Here is a 23,983-nt window from a genome sequence, read left to right as displayed (position 1 = left end):
ATATCTTCCCTTTTGATTTTTCAGTTTGCTATCTTCATTTTTTAACTGTTTTATTCCTCCTGACATCTTTGGCTTTAGCATTTTCCCTCATATTTCCTTATCTTTCCTTTTTGACTCTTTCCCCTCTGATGGTGGATCCAGCTGGAGCTGAGTCTCTAAATTGTCTCAGTCTTCTCTTGGGTTAGGAAATTCACTTTTAACTAGCCTTATCCTCTGCCCCAGAAGCAACTTTTTGGGGGACAAGACTGATGGCAGTTACACATGTATGCTAAAATTCTGCCCCAGTTCCCTATACTACTGGCTTTTTTTGAATGAAACTATGCTTTTTCTTTTCTATTCTCTGCATCTCCACAAAAGGGTAAACCAAGCTGAGGTCTCCTGCTTATTGCTGTAGCATAGTAGGGTAAAGACAGTCATACAGCAGCAGTAGGATAGCCTCTGAGAAGATCCCAGAGCATGTCAGTGAATTGAGATGTGCAATGAGTATTAGAGATTAGCATTCTCTGATATTAATTTATGTTTGTTTTCTTATTATAATTTTGACATTTTGATCTATGGAGATAGCTTTGATCTACCTTTGGCAAATAATTATTTTTTGAGAATTAATGAAGACTGAAGAACATATCTTGTCTTCCATTTCAACAGTGACATGACAGAAGTCAGTTTAATATTTTTGAATCTTTTAAGAATTTTCCATGTAATATAATATTCTTCTGAGGATTATCATTATTTTTAAGCTAACAAGCATAATTAAGTTGAAATTCTTGAAGTAGTCAAATTCAAAATCCAGAATTTAAAATTCTCTATTACTCTTTCCTAATTGGTAGATGAACTAATTAAACAATCTACCTGCAAATTTCATGATATATCTGTAGATTCCCTGTGTTGCCATCAATTCTTTATTAGTGATTTAAAGACATCCAAAAAGAATAACATTGTTTCCAGAGACTGCACTGTAAATTTAAAATCCAAAAAAAAAAAACATGAATTCAAATCCCAGGAGAGTCTCTTCAACCAATCCTACTTCCAAATTAAATTAGATGGAGGCATTTACTGTGAAAATTTATTTAATGAGACTTTTATATTAATGCAAAGTTGACAGACTTTACTTTTTAAGGGTGAAAACCTTTTGGTGAAAGGACAAGTTTACATGCCAAGATTTCTAGGACTCAAGTGAAAACCTGGAACTTAAAACTTAGCTATCTTTCATTTGTCTATATATTTGTCACTCAATAAAACATGTGCTTTATTTAAATCTTTAAGTTTTACAAATTGAAGGGAAATAGACCATTTAATAGTTATATTTTTAAAACTTCTTCAAGTCTATATCAAACTATAGGTTTAAAAATTCCAAAAATCTCATGCTGTTATTTCCACCATTCAAAGACTAAGATGTATTATCAAGTCACTTTTCTATCAATTAAGCACTTCATCTTAAATATATTGTTTAAAGACTTTTAAATACATAAACACAAAATATTTCTTCTGCTTCTCACCAGACCTCCAGAGACCATGCCCTAGAGCAGTGATGGTGAACCTTTAGAGATAGAATGCCAGGCCCTGTCCCTACCCTGCCACCCAGACCAAGTACCTTGCTTGCCCTGGTACCCCCTTACCCCAAATAGCGAAGGGAGAAGGAGTTCCCATTGGGCTGCTGGGCAGAGAGTTGAGTGAAGTGAGGAATGTCCTCAATGTATTTAGAGAGAAGAGGGAGAGTGGTCCCCAGTGCTCCACTTCCCTCCATCTCTGCCACCTGTGAATAGCCCACCTTACCCATGTTTGGCTATACCCATTGGGCTACTGGGCAGAAGGGCAAGTGATGTGAAAAAATGTTGTCGGACCTGGTAGAGAGGGGGAAGAGAAAAACTCACCTTACTAGTAATGAACTCTTTGGGGTGGGACAGGAGGGAAGGCAGCCAAGTGCTCACAGAGAGAGATCTGTGTGCCATATTTGGCACCTGTGCCATAGGTTCACCAACACTGCCCTAGAGGAAATTTGGAATTCCACTTCTGGAAGTCAGTTGTCCTGTTTGGAGAGACTTCACCATATCTTGACTACCTTTCACCCTCTTACTTTTGCCCAAGCCATTTTATCACCTAGCACCATCCCTTACAACTCTTGCTTTGGGAAACAATAGTTAAGTAAACACTACCACTATTTGTGGAAAGAATATGTCAACTTCCATTTTATTCCACTCACCATACCAAAACTTTTCCAAACCAAAACATTCTTCCCCTGTCAACAACTTCCTCATATTCAGATCAGGAAATTCAGAAACAGAGGAATAAGTTATTTAGTAACTTGACCAAAATCATGAAGTAACTTTTGTATTATGATATATATGTATAATAATTTAAAATATCTATAATATAATGTATTAAGTGCTGTGTGTTTTAGGCATGCTATTAGGTACTGGGCAGAAAATACAAAAGTGAAAAAATTCATGCCCTCCCAGAGCTTACATTCTACTTGATGCATGATTGCTTAGCGGGGCAAACTACCACTTGACTTTGCCCCTATTGCAATACAAAGCAGAATTTGTTTTCCTAAATAGCTCCTGATTGTTACAAATATATGACACCTTAAATCTATTCTTTAAAAAAAGTAAAGTTTGAACTTAGACATTATTTTGAATTAGGATAGAATTTTGGAAGACCTATTTAGATAGCATCTAATCTCCCAATGCCTGCTTATTAGACCAAATTATTTCAAAGATGTATTACAAATAAATATTAGAGATTAAGTAAGGAAAAATAAGCAAGGCATATATCTGGAGCTATTTGTAATTGGACCTGGAGATATTTGGTTCATTTAGTTAAATAATAACTTTTACCTCATTAAAAGATATTAGCTCATTTCTATTTGTCATTTTTAGCCAAATGAAAAGCTATGATTATTTTCTCCTTTCTTCTTAACAGTATGTGTGTTTGAAAAAATAGGAGGGCATAAGGGAGGAAAAGAGAGTGGCAAACAGAAAGAAATGGAGGCTTTCATACTGGGGCTGAGTTGAGGGAATACCTTTTGGGTTTTGGAAAGAACAGTTATATAAAGTCTTATTTAGGTCACAAATTAAAATATCCCCAGCTACTAACTGATGATCATTGATGGACAATAGCTATTTGAGAGACTCTGAACTTTAACCATAAGCAAACACATGCACAGAAATGTGCATAGATATAGCTGAGAAAAAAGAACAGTGAGCATGTGAAGTCCATGCTTCACTTTGTAGAGTTAGTCCTTAAAGTCACAGCTATTGAACATTGCTCAGAATGAGCCACCTCACCTCAGATTGTCGTCTATCAGCAGATAGTAATCTGGCAGACCATAGCCTGGCTGCAGCTAGGGAGGTGGAGTTTTAGAGTGGCCACGCTGGGGCACTTCCTTTGACCTAGTAGCCATAGAGAAACACCCTGGGCTTTCTATCTGCTGTCTCTTTTCTCCTCCCCACCCAGAGATCTACATGATTGCTTCACTTTAAGTGACTTGGTTGTGTTCTAGAGTCTTATTCATATCCTGAACATGGTCTGGAAATGATGTCAATGCAACATTGGTCACAAATATGGAAAATTACAGTTACATAGAAAGGGCATCAGCAGCAGCATCATGAGTTAATACCCATATAGTGTTTACTATGTGCCAAGTACAACGCTAAATGTTCAACAATTGTCATCTCTCATTTGATTCTTTTAATAATATTGGAAGTTAGTTACTATTAGTATCCCATTTTACAGATGAGAGAACTGAGGTAGGTAGAGGTTTACTTACCTGCCCTGGGTCACATAGTTAATAAGTATGGGAAGGCAAGATTTGGATCTAAACTCCATCCACTGTACCACTTTGCTGTTCCACATGTAGTGGTATAAGAAGCTATCATGAAAGACTTAAAGTCAAGAAAACTTGGATTCAAATTCCACCTTTGACACATTTAATGAAGGGTTAGTCACTTAACTGTTTGGGGTCTCAGTTTTCTCATCCATTAAATAGGGATAACAATACCTGTATTACCCCCTCCATAAGGTATCACTGTAAGGTTCAAAGGAGATGATGTCTATCAGGCACTTTACAAACTTTAAAGCACAAAGGAAATAACAATTATCTTTCAGACCTCTGGTTTAGTCTAAGAACACAAGTTCTATAGCAAAATCCAGTGACTCGCAGGTTCTATTGTTCTAATAAGATTCCTTGGCATTATTTAAGGTAGTTATATTGTCATCAGGGTCATTATCAAGTATAAATAATGTCTCAGAAAGAAATGTGTTCAAGGATCCAGGAATTCAAATGATTACTCCACCCTTTCAAACCAACAACAAAGGACTTGGGATCACTCAAATTTCATTGGTGTAAAAATAGCAGCCTGGATTAAAGGTCAAAATAATTTACATAGTAGGGAAAAGGTATGTAGAAAATAACCAAAAGTGGGAAAATGAACAATGGGTCAATCCATACAGAGAGGAAATATTCAGTAGATACTGAGTTCAAATTAGCTCTATCCTTAGTAGAGTGTAATGGAAATGGAATTAAGAGACCCTTCAGATCTTGGATCCAAAGATAAATATGACCGATAAACTTTCTGAGCCTCATCTTCATAAATCTGTAAGATGGAGAAAATAATACCTGCACTATGTACCTCATTAAAATTATTGTAAAGAAAGCCCCCACACCATTATATAGGTGTGAGTTTTTCTTGCCAGGAATCAGACTGAGACACAGCTGTGAAGGTAGTAAAGGGTTGGATACAGAGTTTGTTAAGAACAAATAAGGCTTAAAACAAACAAGCTTAAAAACCTTTTCCAAGCAGTAAGAAAAAGATCAAGTACTGCGTTATACAATGATGCAGAAGATGAGGAAGAGGGTGAGGATAAATATTAACACACATTTATTATGAGATAACTAGCTTTACAGTATTATGACTAGCATTGAATAATATGCAAATGCTCCATGAGACATGGCTCCTATCACTCAGTTAAAAATAGTACACAATAAAAGCATAGGAAAGGTAAAAAACAAGTGATATATAATGGGCTGAGAGGGAAAAGATTATTACTGGATGGTGGAATCAGGGAAGGTTCATAAGGTCTTAGAAGTAAAGGTGGGAGTATTCATGTAACAGTATAGCTAGGTGGAGCAGTGATTTGAGCACCAAGCCTGGGGTCAGAAAGACTCATCTTCCCAAGTTCAAATTTTTACCTTAGACACTAATTATTTATGCATGGTGTAACTCTGGGCAAGTCACTGGAAAAGGAAATGGCAAAACTCTTCCTGTATCTCTGCCAAGAAAACTCCAAATGGGGTCACAAAGTATCAGACAAGACTGAAAAATGACTGAAAACATCCATGTATATAGCAATTGAGTTTGGGAATTTTAACTAGCAGAGGTAGGGAGTTGGGGTACACTGAAAAACAAAAGGAATGATGTGAACAAAGGCATGGACTTGGGACAATGCAGAAAGTCAATTGGGATAGAAAGCAGTCTACTTATATTGAACCATAGTGACTTATGGAAGAGAGTAGTGTGAGAACAGTTTGCAAAGGTAGCAGATCAGAAAGGCTTTGAGTGCCCCAATAAAGAGCTTAAAGTTTCTTTGATGAGTAATAAAGAGCCAGGAAAGGTTTTAGGTTTTGAAAGGTTTTAAGCAGTGGATGCCCTGAGTATGAGGAAGGAAATGAATTTGACTTCCACATTGAAGAGATGGAAATGGGGTGATGTGTAAGAAACAAGTCTATTTTATAAAGGTGATTATACTAGATAGCCACAAGGTGGACTATAAATGTTTCCAAAAGTAATGGACAATTTCACAATCAGGCCATAACTACTCTGATGTTGCTGAGTCATTCACTTTCTCACTGTGGCATGAAATTTGGAATTTGGACTGTGTTTAATGATTTTTGTCTAAAATCAGAGGTGACACAGAAGGGTAAAAAACCCCATGTGTTGTCCTTAAAAGGTGGTTGACAATATCTGATCAATTATAAGTAATACGATGTAAGGCATTTTGTCTCACTGAGAAACTTTTTTAATGTTAGTTTCAGAAAGCATGGAAAGTAATGGAGGGGTTTGGGGGCCACCAACTACAATATTGCTGATGACCTCATTTTGAATACACTGACTTTTTTGCAAGAAGCAGTATTTTTTTGGCTTCTGGGGTAACTCAGCTGAGAATACTTTGTGTGTATATATGTGTTTGTGTTACTCAACAATTTTAAATGTAATGCATTCTTACTTATGTTATGATCAAATGAGATAATATTTATAAAGTTCTTAGCACAGTGACTAGAATAAAGCAGACCTGCTTATATGAATGTTTCACTTCAACAATACTCTTAAAGACTTTCTATTTCTTTCTTCTGCATACTAGTCTCTATCAGCAATGAAGGGGTTAATGAAGAATTTTCCAGCTTGAGTGTTTAACAGTTTCATTTATTTCTTTAGGGTCAACAGAAAAAAGTCTTGAGAAGGTCTGACTAACATTTATGATAATTGCATTTTGAGATTAAAATAATTTGGGGATTTTTTTTGGAGGGGGTATAATTTTACACACCAAATTTGGCCTCGCATGATTACAGCTTTGCTTCATATCATTTTAGTTGGGTGTTGAAATCCATTTGATGTGAACATAATAGTCATTTTAATGGATATTGTTAATTCCTTGTTTTCAGCATAATAGATAAAAGGGATTTTAATTAAATTCATTGTGTGAGTACTTATCAGGAGTAAAAAGGTTCAGAGAATTATTATTGGGGGAGCATGGCATAGAAACGTCCCTGAAAAACAGCATAAAGAACTTCATCAGAGTGAAACCAGCAACTTAATGCAGGACAAGTTTTCTTCCTGTGGATTACTTTGGGGGACACTTCAACATTGAAAGGTGGGTTTATGCCTTCTATTGCCAAAGTCTACAGAAATGTATGCACCTTTCAGCTTTATCTGCTCTTAAAATCTGTTAAAAATCTTCTAAGTTCAAAGTTCATTTCCCAAGGCACCCAAGAGTCTCAGTACTGAGCCAAACCCAAGGGACCATAAATAATCAATCAGAAAATCTGGCTGGAAAAGGCAAGAGAAGTTTGTTTTTGTTTTTATTTTTTCCCCAATACTTCCTCTCTTTGTGTCATCCCAGAATAATACAAGAGCATCTCCCTTGATATTTTGAGATTCTACAAGTTATAGTTCCAGATAGTTTAAAGGGCTACAAAAGTAAATGGCTAGGTTTAAAAGGAATATTTTTGCTTGGCACGTTAAAAAATATAATAAACTTTCTAAAAAACTCTGCCAATAAGTATGATGAGTTTTCTTAGGAGGGAATGAATCTTCTGTTATAGAAGGTCATTATTCAGGGGATGGGCAAGTACTGACTGTAACTCTTGCTCACATATTGGTTGAACTGTATATCCTCTGAGGTCTCTTAAAACAACACGATTCTTGACTCCTATGATCTCTTTAAGCCTTCTTTATAATGGGAATGAGAATACCAAAATTAACTACTTCTCAGTGGTAATTACAATGATAAATAGATCCTAACTTCTTAGGGGTGAAAGGAACTGGAGAGGCCACCTACTTAAAATTCTTCATTAAAGTAACTTAATTTATACAAATATTTGCAGAAACAGGATTTTAATTCAGGTCTTTTGACTGTTGAACCACATATGCAAAAACTATTTGTAAGCCTAATTTTATATACAAATTTAGGATAATATGATTATAATAATAAATGAGCTCACAAAAGATAAACATGGTTTCCTTGGGATTTTTGAGATCAAGAATTAAAAAATCAGGGGGCAGCTGGGTTGCTCAGTGGATGAAGAGCCAGTCCTAGAGACAGAGGATCCTAGGTTCAAATCTGGCCTCAGATACTTCCCAGCTGTGTGACCCTGGGCAAGTCACTTAACCCCCATTGCCTAGCCCTTACCACTCTTCTGCCTTGGAGCCAATACACAGTATTGACTCCAAGATGGAAGGTAAGGGTTAAATTAAAAAAAAACAATTAAACAATTATGTCTAAACAAGTAACATAGATAGTATATTTCATTAAAGTTCTAAAAAACAGTAATAGAATACTTTTGCTTCATTAGAAACAAAGAACAAAATGATCACAAAAAATCTGGAAAGACATATTAAGTGATGCAAACTGAACTGAGCAGAACCAGGAGAACATACAGTAGCAATAAAGTATGACAATCAACTCTGAATGACAATTATTATCAAAAATGTAAGTATCCAGGACAGCTTCAAGAGACTTAGGATGAAAAAGACTATTTACTGCTATAGAAGGAACTATTGCAGTCAGACTACAGATTGAAACATTTCTTTCTTCACATTATTGCCTCCATGGATTTTTCTCTAGTGTAAAAAAGATGTGTCTTCTTTCACAAGGTGATGAACATGGAAATATGCATTGTATAATAATGCATGTATTACCTATATCATATTGTCTGTTGTATGTTAAAAAGGTGAGAGGAAGGAAGAGAACATGATTGAAAAATAATCAGAATGTGATTATTAAAGATTGTACCAACACATAATATGGGGAAAATTTTTGAATTTTTTTCTAAGGCTTTAAGAAAAACTACATGCTTTGTAAAAAAAAATAATGAGCATACTCTTTGATCCAGAGATTCTCCTGTGAGAAATATATCATATGTTTGGTGATAAAAATTAATACACTATTTATACCAAAATATTTATAGCACCATATTTTATAGTAAGAGAGAACTAGAAATAAGGTAGATGTCCATCAACTGGGGAATGACAAAACAAAATCTGGTCAGTGAATATAATGTATATTACTATGCTATCAAAAATGATGAATATAGAGAAGCATAGGAAGATATACGAACAATTACAAAAGGAAACAATACCCACAATGATTACAATGATGTAAATGGAAAAAACCAACAAAATAAAATAAACTGAATATTATGAATATTCATAATATTCATGTGGTTCCAAAGAAGTGATATGAATAGATAACTCTATCCTTCTTTACAGAAGTAGGGTACTATAAATGTGGGACACTGAAAATAATATCAAATATTCCCAGTGTGTTAGTTCTGCTGATCTGTCTTTTTCCCCTCTTTTTTATTCTCTTTTATAACAGATAACTTTCAGGGAGTTGAAGAGAGATATATTAGGAAATATAGCTGATATAAAAAAATCTATCAAATGCATTTTTAAAATCAAATTTTAAATGAACAAAGCAAAGACCTTGGAAGCCCATTCCATGAGAGACCAAGGCAGGATACCTTATTTAATCAAGTAAAGAAACAAATTTGCTAGTGAATGGAAGCTCAAATCTGTCACAGAAAAGAAATATTTACAAACCACTCTTGCACTTCTAAGTTTCTAGTCTAAAATTATGATTTTTGTTAATATAATCTTTGGTAATTGATTTCAATGGCCTCTTGGGTGGTCTCAGTGAGAGGGATAGCCACTGGGTTTTATAAGTACCAACAGAGCTTCTGAAAGTATCCTTTTCGAATATATTTCTAAACTCCAATAGTCTGGATTCAGGGCTTCAGAGTCTAGCAAAATGTTTTCCCTAAACATTCAGGCCCAGGAATACAAACATGACTCAAAAAAACAGGTCAGACCATTTCCAAAAACAAGACAATTTTGACTTGTTATGAATGTATGTTACTTGTTGGCAATGCAAGATATGTCTGCATAACTTCACATTTTGTATATTAATAAGAAAAAATGAAGCAACTATCAGTAAAATATGTAGCCAGATGGGGATGTGTGCTTTTATGAACTAATGAAAGAGATAAGGCTTACAATTTTATATTCTCAATGGACAGAAGACATGTTACTTACTAGCTGAATAACCTTGGAGAAAGTATTTCTCTCCCGAGGTCTCGGTTCCTTTATCTGTAGAATACAGTAGTTGGAATAGATGTCAAAGGTCCCTTACAGCCTTTCTTGTCCCAAATTCATAAGAGGAGAAACCTGATGATATTAGACTCTGTTCTATCCTAAACTTAACAGAAACTTCACCTCACAATATTCACCTCTGAAAACTCACAGCTGTTGGCACCTACAAAATCAAAAGTTGCCCAAAGGGCTGCCAGGGATTCTTCAGTTGGTTTTTCCTCCCTAACTGGGCTTGCTTCAGGACTGAACAAGCCAACAGCAACCAAAACAAAACACAAACAAAGCCAAGGGATCATGCCAATATGAACTCACTGTTATGGTACCTGTGCTGAGCACCAGCTGCCAATCAAGCTGTTCCAGCCTTGATTCTCAAAGGAGATCACCACTGGCTTTTGGGTTTGGTCTCTGTAAGGGGGGAAAAAGAAAGTGATTTTGAGAGATAAAGTAACCAAATTATAACATATTGAAGAAATATCTGTTTTAGTTTAGGTGCTGGTTTAAAATATGGGGGTGGGAGAGATTCAGGAAGGGTACTTGACATGTCTATGTCTTCAAATCAGTTTTCAAGCCATTAGAATATTTTAGATAAACAGATCTTTGACTCTTTGCTTTAAAGCAAGGTCTTAATAAAATTATATTCCTAAAAGACTGATAAGCCTCACAATAAGATTAGAAGAAAACAATATAGTTTCAGAATTGTGAACGCATGTTGACTTTTCAGACTTCAGTCCTTCAAATTTCTAAGCCATGGCAGAAGGGGAAGAGAGAAGAAAAGGAGAGCTGAGTTTGACCAATTTGTTCATCTAAAATTCTTATACAAATTTTAATTACAGATGAATTCAAATTATTCCCACTATTATATTATTATACTATCCCAATTTAATCTGTTTCTACTTTATTCTAGGAAGTTAATTCCATAAAATTAACTTTTCTTTGGAAAAGCTATACATACAAGCAATCCCTAAATTCTTTCTGGTAAGCCAGACAAGCTGAGTAGGCTCTGTCCCTTCTCACACACCCATTAGGGAATTTGTTATTCTATTATGACATTTCTGTTTCGAACCAAACATAAAGACATCCATGCCTTGGCAAAGCTTCCTGTCCAATCTATGACTACTTCCTTCAATAACATGTAAAATCTTACTTGGATTCTGCCCTAGCAGGGGAAAGTCCCTGAACATATCCAAGCCAATGCTGGCTATACTGAACTCATAATCCTAGCAGGATTAATCCGCCTAAATAACAATTCAGCCTATGCTTTCTTATGTTTTTCCCCATGCTACATCTTTCCTGGTGTTATGGTCTTGTCCTCTAAAGGACCTGCCAAATGAAATGGCCATTTCTCGTCTTCACCTCTTCACTGGCTACTTTTGTTTTTCAGATTGTCCCTGGCAATTGGACCCTTCTAAAGGATGCATGTATCTTGATTTCTTTCTGTCTCCTCCATTCCTGTCTTGTTATTTAGTTCTACTAATCATCAGGGTAGGGAAAAGTGCAGTAAATAAATTGTAATGAAAGACACTACAGCATAAAGTGGAATAGTCTTGCCTAATCCACTGATGAATAGCAAACATAATTGGTTCAAACACCAGAACAAAAGAAAGTCATGAGAACTGAAAATGTGTGGGCACTGAAATATTTCACGAATGGAGGAGATTAGCCTAGTGAATCACAGTACCACTCAGTCTGAGTATTACAGGATAGATGGAAAGAGGAAAATAGGTAAATTTCTATCTTAAAATACATTATCTAAAAACTTTACTTTCCTACTATAAATAAAGCTAAAACATGTTTTAAATCTAATACAGAGTATGATTTTATAGCAACTTATATCATTTTTTAATGTGCAAGATTAATGAGAAAGAGCCCTTTGGGAATCAGACATTTTAAGAAAGTTACAGACTGGCCAGATGTTCAAAATGGCCTTGGAAAAACTGAACACTATTGAGTTTATTTTTCAGGGAAGTTCCTATATTGGTTATACTTCATTTTGATGTACTAGAAATCTCAAAGATAGTCTTGTGAAATTAATAGCAGCATGATTTATTATTATAATGTTTGCCATTATAAATCAAGAAAACTATTGTAAAATATAGTATAATATATGAGATTATAGATAAGATAGATGAATAAATAATAAATATCATTCATATACTAATATTTCTAATGCAGTCCATTTTCAGTTGTTTATTCCATATTTTTTCTTGGCTAGATAAACTGGAATATATAGTAACTGAATGATCAGAAAGAAGGTAAGAAGATATTCATATCAAATAGCTTTCCATGAAAAAATCCTATTTTTTGGCTGAATCACACCAGAGAAGACAGCACCAACTCTTTAATGATATTCATACCTACTTTAAAAAGATTGTCCTAGCAATCCACATGACAAATTAAAAGGATAAATGATGCTTATTTCCATGATTGTGATAATCAGTTGGATGGTTATGTAATTTAGATAGTCTATCATTAAATATATTTTGGATGGAAATTGCAAAAAAAATGAATTGGACTTTGAGTTGAATGGGAGGAAGAGAATATCCTATGTGGTATATAGAAATTACAGAGTACTTCCAATAAACCTCAAATGTTCTCTGACACCAGTATTCTCCCATTAATACCTTATAACTACAAATCATGAATATCACAAACCCCCATGACTTCTAAGGTAACAAAATTGAAGGTGAGTCAAAGGGAAATGGAGAGGCACACTGTGGATGTAAGTAGCAAATGCCATATGAGCAAATGATGATTTGAACACAAGTGGCAGAAACAATATTACTAAGATATGACAGAAATTGGCAGTAGCTTGCTCATTTGGTGATCAAAAAATGAAAAACCAAAGTATTAACACAAGCAAACACAAAATACTAAAATGCCCCAAAACGGTTTACTAATACTTTGGGGAAATATCTGTGGAAGACTTATAGGACAAGGGATAATCATAGAAGATGAGATAGTGTAGCTGTGTTTCAATCTTCATTTAAAAATATTAGAAAATGGAACCCTTAGAGTATCATCATATCAAACCGAGGAACCACATTAACCCAGGAATCTAGGGTTCTGTTTATATGACAGAAAAATGAAAAGTGAAAACATCAGTCAGATCAAATACCTGAATGAGTTACTTTTTTCCATTTTTTCAGCTGGCACTTTGAGAGCCCTAAGGCTTCTTTGATGAGAAGCATTTCTATAATGATAGACTATGAGAACAAGAAGGAACTTTAGAGATAATCCTGAGTGATTCGCTATTTTATAAATGAAGAAACCCTCAGAGTGTTAAGTGCCTTACTCTAACTGCTAGAAATAAACTTCTGGTAAAAACAAGGTCAAATCCAGCTCTAGACATTTACTAGCTGTATGAACCTGAGCAAGTCACTTCACCCTGTTTGCCTTAATTTCTTCATCTGTAAAAATGATTTGGAGAGGAAAATGGAAGCCACTCTGGTATCTTTGCCAAGAAAATCCCAAAAGGGATCACAAAACATCAAACATGACTGAAGTAACTCAATAATAATAAATATGGCAATGTGAAAAACTATAGATAATCCCAGAAGCACAAAGAAATTCTCTAGGAAATATTAGAAAGAGCATCCCATGAAACTGATCATAAAACCCAAAGGGAAAGACCAGTAAGTATCTCCATCCAATCAAATGCTGCAAAAACCAGAAGCCTTTAGGAACTCTGATCAGAAGCATGATATAATGAAGGAACTCAAAGCCCACTAATTTTAGCTCTAGCCTGCCTTGCCCTGAGCAGAAAACAAAACAGACTTTCCAAAGAGATGGAGATGAAGAGACATACAGGCAGCCCGTTTCAAGAGGTATAAAACCAAAACACCCAAAATTTGGTTTCTGGTGAGGTGATCAAGGAAACAAAGAAAAGGCAGAAGTGGTTGAGGGCCCTCCAAAAGGCCTGAAGCCAGCTCTGCCTTTAATATCTGGTTGAGGCCTGTCAGGACCCAAGCAGGAGACAATGACAACTCCCAGTGAGGGATTGCACAAGAGGGAGGAGACAGAGACTGGGCTTTGGCCAGCACCTACATTAGGCCACCAGAAGACAGACACAGAAACCAGGGATTGAAGCAGAGAATGGGTCCTGGTTCCAACTCTTGCCCCATAACCCTGTCCCAGACGATGATTGCAAAAATAGACGGGGAAAGAGATCCAGAACCAGTCCCCTCATTTAAAATTAAAGCAGGGAGATGGTAGAAATAGTAACATCCAGACTGTAGAAAAGACAAAACTGAGGTCTAACCTCTTCACCCAAGAGTTCCAAGAGGAAAAAAAAATTTCTTCACCAAAAGTCCCAAATCAAGGCTGAAGTTGAAAGTATGAATAGACAAAAAAAAAAACACCAAATAAAATGAAGAAATATTATGGGTTAAGCCAAAGAGGTTAACCAAGGAGAAGTGAGTAACTCTACAAGTACAAATAGAGCCTAAGGGGCAAAAAAATATTGCTTGATTATAAAGGTATCAAAGAACAGATGGGGAAAATGACACCAAAGATTATAAAAAAAATTAAATTAGAACTAATGGAAATAATTGGGAGGAAAATCAATAACAGAAAAGAAGCCATATGACCTAAATAGTGAAAGTCCAGTGCACAGAAAATTTATTGATTCAGTGAGACAATGAGAAATATTAAAAAACAAAGGCAAAAGACTACAAAAATTGGAACATGGGAGTTATTTAACATTAAAGACAAATGGCCTACAAAATAGATTCAAGAGAGATAATGAAAATATTATTAGATTCCCTGAATACCATGACCATACAAAAATCCTGGATACTAAATTTCAAGAAATCATAAAAGATAATTATCTCTCTTTATTAAAACCAGAAGGCAAAGTTGAAATAGAAAAAAAAATCCAGCAGTCACTTCCTTAAAGAAGGACAAAATTGAAAATATCCAAGAATATTATAGCCAAAATTGAGAACTATCACATCAGAGAAAAAAATCCTATCAGCATACAGAAAGAATTCAAGTGCCAAGGAATCACAATCCAGATCACATAAGAATATACTACACTAAAAATAAAAGAGAGGAGACCTTGCAATGCAATATAGCAAACAGACAAATGAAAAAAGGTATACAAGCAAGAATAGCATTCTGAAAAATTGATTATAATTCTCCAGGAATGGGTTCATTGAGAGTAAAGGGCACATGAAGTAATGTAACTTAAGTAGAATAGAAGACTTCTATGGTTATTGATGAAAAGACAATAAATGGGTAGAATTTTTAAACAAAAACAGGACACAAGAAGAAAAGGGAAAAGTTGATCAATTTATAAGAACTAAATGATGGTAAAGTATTTACATTCTAAAAGAGAAAGAATAGACCAAGGACCTTCATAATCACCCTGATGTACAGTCACAGAAGGAATAAAAAAACATAAATTCCAGACCTTATTATTGTTTTGTTTTGTTATTTTGGTTTCAAGAGAAGAAAAGAAAAGGAAAAATGGATTACACTAAGGAAGAAATTAGAACTAAGGGAGAAGTTACTATTTCTTATAGTAGATATTACCAGAAAAAGAGTATGAGGAGTGTCAAAAATAATGAACAAAATTTAAAATAACAATTATAAGATAACGAATTGGAAACATTTAGGCAGAAGATAAAAGCATTCTCAAGGTAGATTTATTTCTTTAAAATGTTTCATCCACAAAAGAGAAAAAAAAGAACAAGTTAATAAATAGGCCATACAACTAACAAGCTGGAAATTTAATAAATTTTTAAAATCACAACTAAACACAAGAAATGAAATTTCTGAAAAGCATTAAAATATTGAAAAATGTTCACTTGATAAATAATATATCTATTTTAGATATTTTATATAATATACAAAAATTATCTTATTGATAATACAGAATAGTCAATTTAAAAAAATTAAACATCATTCATAATATGTAATAAGGAAATAAAGGATATTATCTAAAACTTTCCCTAAATGATATGCCAGCAAATTGATCATTTAAATGAAATGGGTGACCAATATTTCTTATTAATATGGACTAAAAATTTTAAGTAAAAAATTTGTAAAGAGTATATAGCAACATATTTAACCCATTATATATTATATCTAAGTTGAATATGTACCAAAAATGAAGGGTTTGTTCACTATTGGAATATAACAAATACATGTTGGGATAGAACAAATCTTTTAATAATTATATAATTATAGCAATAATGCAGAAAAAGCATTTGACAAAATACATCAATATATTTTTTAAATGTTGAAAAGTAATGATTACACAATAATTTAGAGGTAGAATCATGAAGTCTTTAGTTATTCTACCTTGTATGGCATTGCTCTCTACTACTCCACCACATTGCTCACATATGAGATAAGAATCATGATTAACCACTCGGAGCCTCAGTTGCCTCATTCATTAAATGAATGAGTTGGAATCAGTGGTCATTAAGTTCTTATCCAAATTAAGTTTTATAATCTTATGATAACAGATAATAGAACTATATTCTTATTCTATAATATTTCACCTTCAATTTTGAGGTCTCTGATTTCATCCATGGGAATGGACTGCTAAAAGTACACTTAACAACACTTTCTGATCCTATGGAATTTGTCTCCTGTCAATTACTTCCATAGGGCATTTCATAAATCTGTGAAACTTTTGCTTTAGAAGACAATAGAAATCTCTGTGACATTGGCTAACAATTAAAATTTCTTGCCCTTAAAAAGAGAAAATAAAAGATGTCTTGTATAAACATTTGCCTATCCTTTTCTTTAGCCCAATACCATTCTTGGTATATTGACCATTCTTGGATAGGTGGCATTCCATTAGAGGTAGGAATTCTTTTTAATTAAGAAAAAGAACCTTGCATGAATCCTTTTGAATTATAAGTAAAAATAAGTTGTTCAGTTATCTAGCAGTTTTATTTCATCAAAGTATTTGGTACTCCTCCAACAGAATACCCCCCTCTGTCATCTTCAGTCTATCAATAATTTTCCATCTTTTCCCTGTCTACAGGCTCATTCCATGCTAACTAAAAACATGCCCATGGCTTCTCCATCCTGGAAAACTTTCAATGTAAGCCATCCTTGCCTGCCTACTCTTATCCTAGACCTCTTCTGCTCTATATGGATAAAGTCCTTGAGAAGACCTTTTGCAAGAGGCACTTCCACATCTTCTCCTCTGACTCTCTTCTTAATCCTTTATAATCTTACTTCCTACTGAGCATTCTACCAAAACTACTCTTTACAAAGTTACCAACAATCTTTTCTCAATATTGATTCTCTTCAAAATTTCTGCAGCCTTGATAGTGTTGATCATCTTCTCCACCTATTATTTTCTCTCTAGATTTTCAGACATCAGTCTCTCCTCCTTCTCCTCCTACCTATCTGACCATTCATTCTTAGTCTTCTTTGCTGGATCCTCATCAAGATCATGCCCTCTAACTGTATCTCATAGTATTCTGTCCTGAGCCACCTTTTCTTTTGTTTCTCTATTTCACTTGGTGATTTCATCAATTCCAATGAATTTAATTACCATCTCTTTGCTAAAGATTCTCATTTTACTTATGTTGCCCAAATCCAATTCCTCTACTGATCTCCAATCTCACATTCCAATTATCTTTATTTTTTGTTTCTTTTTTCAATATTTGATTATGCCAATATCATGTAAAAACAATTTTTAAAATTTTTTTTAAAATTTTAAGTTCCAAATTCTCTCCCTCCTCCCAATTTATATGGCAAGCAATTTGATATAGATTATTTGTATACCATTATACAAAACATATTTCCACATTAGTTATGTTATGAAAGAAAATGTAGAACAAAATGAATAACCAAACCCAAAGAAAATTAAGAAAAAAAATTTTTAAAAGTACACCTCAATCTCGGACTCTATCAATTCTTTCTCTGGAAGTGCAGAGCATCTTTCATCATAAGTCCTTCAGAATTCTCTTGGATAATTATATTATTGAGAATAGATAAACCATTCAGTTGATTATCCTACAATATTTCTGTTGCTATGTAACACTCTTCTCCTGTTTTTTCACACTTCACTCCATATCAGTTAATGTAAGTCCTTGCATGATTTTCTAAAAGCATCTCCTTTCTTTTCTCTTCTCTCTCTCCTTTCACCCTGTCCCTCCTCAAAAGTGTTTTGCTTTTGACCACCACCTACCACAATCATTCCTCCTTTCTATCTTTCTCTTTAGACATTCCTATCCTACTTCCTTTTAGGGTAAGATAAATTTCTATATGCAACAAAATATGTATTGTGAAGATTGGATTTAGCTATCTCCTGATTGTTACAATGAAGATACTTAGCTCTTTATTGTAAAGATAAAATTGTAATCTGATCATAACAATGAAGGTACTTAGCTCTTCCTTTATAGTGAAGCCAGAATTGTAAGCTACAATCTATTTTTAGATTTTAAGTCCAAAAAGTTAAGTAACTACAAAAGGTGAATTAACCACAAAAAAGGTGTTAAGTAATTACAAAAGGTGAACTTACCAAAAGAGGTGTTAAGTAACCCAAAAAGATATAATCTAACCAGAAAAGATGAGAACTAAAGAATGGACAATCCTGGAAAAAATCTAACCAAAGAAGGTGAGAACTAAAGAATGGGCATATAGACCTTCTGTATGTGTATACTCCAACTGCCCAAATAATGATAAACTTTTTTTTAAATCAGTTATCTAGCAGTTTGTTATTATTATTTAAAATCCTTTTTGAGTTCTTCTAGAAATTCTTGTAGGGACCAAGAACGATTAACATTTTTCTTTAAGGCTTTGTATACCGCTCTTTTCACTCTGTTGTCTTGTTCTGAATTTGTGTTTTGATCTTCCCTTTTACCATTATAATTTTCATAGTCAGATTCTTTAATTATTATTTTGGTGTTTGCTTTTTTCTAGTCTATTACTTGACTTTTATCTCCATGTAAAAGTTGGGCTCTGCTCCTTGAGTAGAGCACATATTATTCCAAACTTCAGGTTTTTTGTGTTCCTATTTCAGAGTTATCCTGGAGTTCTGCAAGTTTTCAGTTTTTCCAAGGCAGTATAAACTAAGGAGACATGTGGTCACTACTCTCCTAGCCAGTCCCCTTATCATCTGTGAGCTAAGAGATCCAATCAGCCATCCTCCAAAGCCTGCTGTGTTGGACTGCACTCCACTCTCACATCACTGTGGCAGATTTTTCCTGCCAATCTCCCAAGTTGTGTTTGGATGGAAAAAAAATTTTTTTTTCATCCTATCCTTCTGTTGGTTCTGTTTCTTCAGAATTCATTTTGAAGTATTATTTTAAAGTTGGTTGGAGGATACTTTGGGAGAGTTCAGGTGAGTCCCTGCCTTTACTTTGCCTTGGTTCTTGCTTCTGCTTCTCTAACTTCCTTAAGACATTTTGAATTGGATGCTTAGCAAACATCTTAAAATCAACATGTCCAAAATGGAGCTCATTTTATCATTTTATCTTTCTTGCTAAAGTCTTCTCTACCTTCCCTATTACTGAAGAGGACAACACCATCCTCCTAGTCCCTCAAATTCACAATGTAAATGTCGTCTTTGACTTCTCACTATCTTTTACCCTAAACCTATAGTCAATCTATTGTCAGGGCCTGTCAATTTCACCTTTACAATATCTCTCAACTTTTTTTTCTCTCCTCTGACACTGTCCTTACTGATGCAAGCACTCATTAATTTATTCCTGCAACATGATAATATCCTGCTGCCTTAAATCTTTCCCCACTCTAATTCATCATTCAATGTCACTAATGTGATTTTCCTAAGGCAAAAGTTGCATCATATCACATCCTACTCAATAACTCCAGTGGTTCTCTATGGCTTCTATGATCAAAGCCAAAATACTCTGTTTGACATGCAAAGTCTTTTTCTACTTTTCTAGTCTTTTTATACTATGTTCTAGTTTCCAACATCTTGATCCAGTGACACTGGCCTCCTTGCTCGTCCATAAACAAGACAATCTTTCCCTCAGCTCTGGGAACTTTCTCTGTCAGTCCCACATGCTTGGAGAACTCTCCATCCTCCATCTGGCTACTGGTTTCCTCTACAGAACAATTAATCTCTCATTTTTTTACTGGAAACTTTTCACAACCTCTTTTAGTTCTAGTGCCTAGACTTTGTTAATTATTTTCTATTTATATTGTATACAACTTATGTGTATAAAGATATATGTATGTATAGCTTTGTGTATGTGTTTGTTTCCTCCATGAAATTGTGAATTTTTTGAGAATATAGTCTCTCTTCTGCCTCTTTTCATATCACTGTTACTTAGTATAGTGCCTGACAGATAGTGGATATTTAATAAATGTATATTGCCTGATGCATATCTTGAAGTGCTCTCAATAATTTAGCTATGTACAGTCTTTGAAGGTTTCCTCATGTCATTCTTACAACAGTCCTCTAATGTGGATGCAATTATAATCTTGATTTTGTACTGGGGTTCAATGACTTGTCTGACGTAGCTAGTAAATGTTAGCCATAATTTAAATCCATGGTTTCTGACTGATTCAATCATTACATCCAATGTATAATTCTTTTCTAGACTTCTCAGAAAATTTTTATATTTAGTAAATTTAAAAGCATAGCTCACAAAATGCTGGGGCTAAAAGATTCTTTGTAGATTATCTAGTCTCACTCCCTTATTTTAAAGATAAGGTGACAATATTTTAAAAACGTACTTGTGCTCCAACCATTCTGGAGGGCAATTTGGAACTATGCCCAAAGGGCGACAAAAGAATATCTACCCTTTGACCCAGCCATAGCACTGCTGGGTCTGTACCCCAAAGAGATAATGGACACAAAGACTTGTACAAAAATATTCATAGCTGCGCTCTTTGTGGTGGCCAAAAACTGGAAAACGAGGGGATGCCCATCAATTGGGGAATGGCTGAACAAATTGTGGTATATGTTGGTGATGGAATACTATTGTGCTAAAAGGAATAATAAAGTGGAGGAATTCCATGGAGACTGGAACAACCTCCAGGAAGTGATGCAGAGCGAGAGGAGCAGAACCAGGAGAACATTGTACACAGAGACTAATACACTGTGGTATAATCGAACGTAATGGACTTCTCCATTAGTGGCGGTGTAATGTCCCTGAACAATTTGCAGGGATCCAGGAGAAAAAAACACTATTCATAAGCAAAGGATAAACTATGGGAGTGGAAACACTGAGGAAAAGCAACTGCCTGAATACAGCGGTTGAGGGGACATGACAGAGGAGAGACTCTAAATGAACACTCTAATGCAAATATTATCAACATAGCAATGGGTTCAAATCAAGAAAACATGTAATGCCCAGTGGATTTACGCTTCGGCTATGGGGGGTGGGGGTTGGGGGAAGAAAATGATCTATGTCTTTAATGAATAATGCTTGGAAGTGATCAAATAAAATATAATTTAAAAAAAAGAAAAAAACGTACTTGTGCAAAGGCAAAGAACTAGTTAGTGAAAAAGATAGGACTAGAACTCAAGGCTTTTGCACCTAAATCCCTTATTTTTTCTTCAGTACCATAAACAAATTTTCCTTCTCATATTCTGAACTTAATTGTGGCTCCCAATCCCAGAAAAAGGAGGAAATTAATAGTCAGGCATCTATGTTTGAGACTTGTGGAGTGTTCATCTCATTACAGATACATGAAAAGAACCAGCTATCAATACAGGGAGAGATAAAAAGCTTTATTATAGCTTCTAAGCAACAGTAAAATGCATCTCAGACATAAAAGACAAGATTCCTGTAGATAAATGTGCATCCTTTCTAGTTTTTTTAATTCATTACGGAGAAATGCAATGAAACATCTACCTTTACAAAATCCTGAATAAAATGTTTCAGAAGTTTAATTTTTCTTGCTAACATCCAAATAACCCAATGATGTTCATCTAAAAATGAGGCCAAAAGGTATTAAATTCATCAGCACATAAATGAAAGTGGCAGAGTTTTGGGGGACGAAATGATGAATCTTTGCCCAAGATTTCCATGATTTCCAATATTATTACTTACCAGGGAAAAATAAATAAAATAAAATGTTTTCTTTCTTCAAGCTCTCATTTACAGATTATCTTTTTGAACTACTCTTGATATTATCACTTACTCCTTTATGGATTTCACCAAGGAAACGAAAAATAAAAATGTATGAAAGTCAGTATTCTTTATTGTGTCTTTGCACGATTCCTCTTTCTTGGATGCCCTGTTCATTCATCCTCTTAGCAGCTACTTATCCCCAAGGGATGAGTGGGCAGTTATTGGAGTTGACTCCTACCATCTGACAACCACCAATATCTTCTCAAAGCCAAATTTAAAGTAAGTATTCATGAGGGGAAAAAATCTCTATTGTGTTTCTTATTTCTGACATTCTAACTAGACATTTAAGAAATTAAGTGAAGAAAAGACCAGTCTAGGGATTTTTTCTAAACTGGAGTGGAACCTAAACAATATTAACCAATTTATTTCTTCCATTCTTTATGGTTTTATAAAATAATAATAATAATTCCTAACATTAAGTAGTATTAATAAATCATTTTGGGGAGTGGGATTGGAAATATTTACCTTGGGATTTCCCAATACCAATTTAGCCATGGATCTGAACAAACTAACAAAAATTCTTTGCATTTATATATCTCTCCAAATTTTATATATTCCTTTCCCCAGAATTACCTTGTGGTATATAATTCAAGCATTTTATCTTCATTTTTAAAAGTATGAAACTGAGACTTAAAGTGGTTAGGTAACAGACCCATAAATTGTCCTTTGCCATCTTAGTTGCCCTCCTTTGGATACTCTCAAACTTCTTGATCTCTTTTTTCAAACTATGATGTCCATAAATTAATATTCCAGATGAAATCTGATGATGGCAGAGTACAAGGGGAATATAATCACCCTGATATTCTCTGTGGCATTAGAAGCTCTGCCTCTCCTAAAGCAGCACAACACTACATTACATTTTTTGACTGCCACATCACACTGCTAAATCATATTGCACTTATAGTCTACTAACACCTCTCATTTTTCTTCAGAATAATTAATCTATCCATGCCTTCTTATAGAATACAAGGGGTCTTGATTTTATGTGTTTGTGTTGTGTGTGTGTGTGTGTGTGCACCAAAGTTAGAAAAATGAAAATGATGTTCATTTGGGGTAAAGCCTTACTATTCTTTGTAATTATTGTTTTGCTTCCTAGATATTCACCAACTATTTCTTTAATGACCCTGTCAAGGATTGTCTCAGGAGTAGAAGTCAAATCTACTGGTCTTTGGATTACAGAATTTTTCTTCCATTTTGGGATGGGAGATGGAGGGGTGGTGTACACAGGACAATATTTGATATTCTCAACTCTTATGTTACTCTCCCATTTTTCATGATCTTTCGTATATCCCTCAGAGTGACTCAAGTTCTTGTAGTTCATCTAGACTACCTGACTTGAATTCATCAAGGGCAACTAAATGCTTTCTTACTATCTCTTCTTATTTATATTGGGTAGCAACTCCCTTCTATTCATATTTATTTTATCATTTGTAGTGTCAGTGTCATTTTCTTCTTTCAGAGAAAATAGAAACAAGAACTCTTTCCTCTTTTGTTTGCTGGTTATCACTCTATCCTATACCATCAAAAGTCCTATATCACTTCTCTGAGCCTCCTTTTGCTCCCACTGTAACTAAAATAGCCCTTTGTATTGTCTTTAGCTTCTCTTGCCAGCTTCAGTTCATTCTTATCTTTAGCATCCTTTTTTTTTTTAAACATTTTATTTGGTCATTTCCAAACATTATTCATTGGAAACAAAAATCATTTTCTTTTCCTCCCCCCCTCCTACCACCTCGCCCATAGCTGACGCATGATTCCACTGGGTATCACATGTGTTCTTGACTCGAACCCATTTCCATGTTGTTGGTATTTGCATTAGAGTGTTCATTTAGAGTCTCTCCTCAGTCATTTCCTCTCCGCCCCTGTAGTCAAGCAGTTGCTTTTCATCTGTGTTTTTACTCCCACAGTTTATCCTCTGCTTGTGGATAGTGTTTTTTAGATCTCTGCAGATTGTTCAGGGACATTGCATTGTCCCTAATGGAGAAGTCCATTACCTTTGATTGTACCACAGTGTATCAGTCTCTGTGTATAATGATTTCCTGGTTC

The 23,983-nt window shown here is 34.6% G+C and overlaps 1 protein-coding gene across 2 annotated transcripts in view; it reads right to left on the bottom strand.

The window, feature by feature from the left end:
* Positions 1-23,983, bottom strand: part of DIO2 (iodothyronine deiodinase 2) — a 109,403-nt gene that overhangs the window by 82,692 nt on the left and 2,728 nt on the right. For both annotated transcript variants that reach the window (XM_056810613.1, XM_056810612.1), the window contains exon 2: positions 10,179-10,271. The gene's annotated coding sequence lies outside the window, so the exon portion shown is untranslated. The remainder of the gene's footprint in view (positions 1-10,178; positions 10,272-23,983) is intronic.

The sequence above is a fragment of the Monodelphis domestica genome, chromosome 1, assembly GCF_027887165.1.
Source record: "Monodelphis domestica isolate mMonDom1 chromosome 1, mMonDom1.pri, whole genome shotgun sequence".
In the NCBI taxonomy this organism is placed as follows: Eukaryota; Metazoa; Chordata; class Mammalia; order Didelphimorphia; family Didelphidae; genus Monodelphis; species Monodelphis domestica.
The sequence above is the reverse complement of the archived record's forward strand: the minus strand, read 5'-3'. Positions and strand labels throughout refer to the sequence as shown.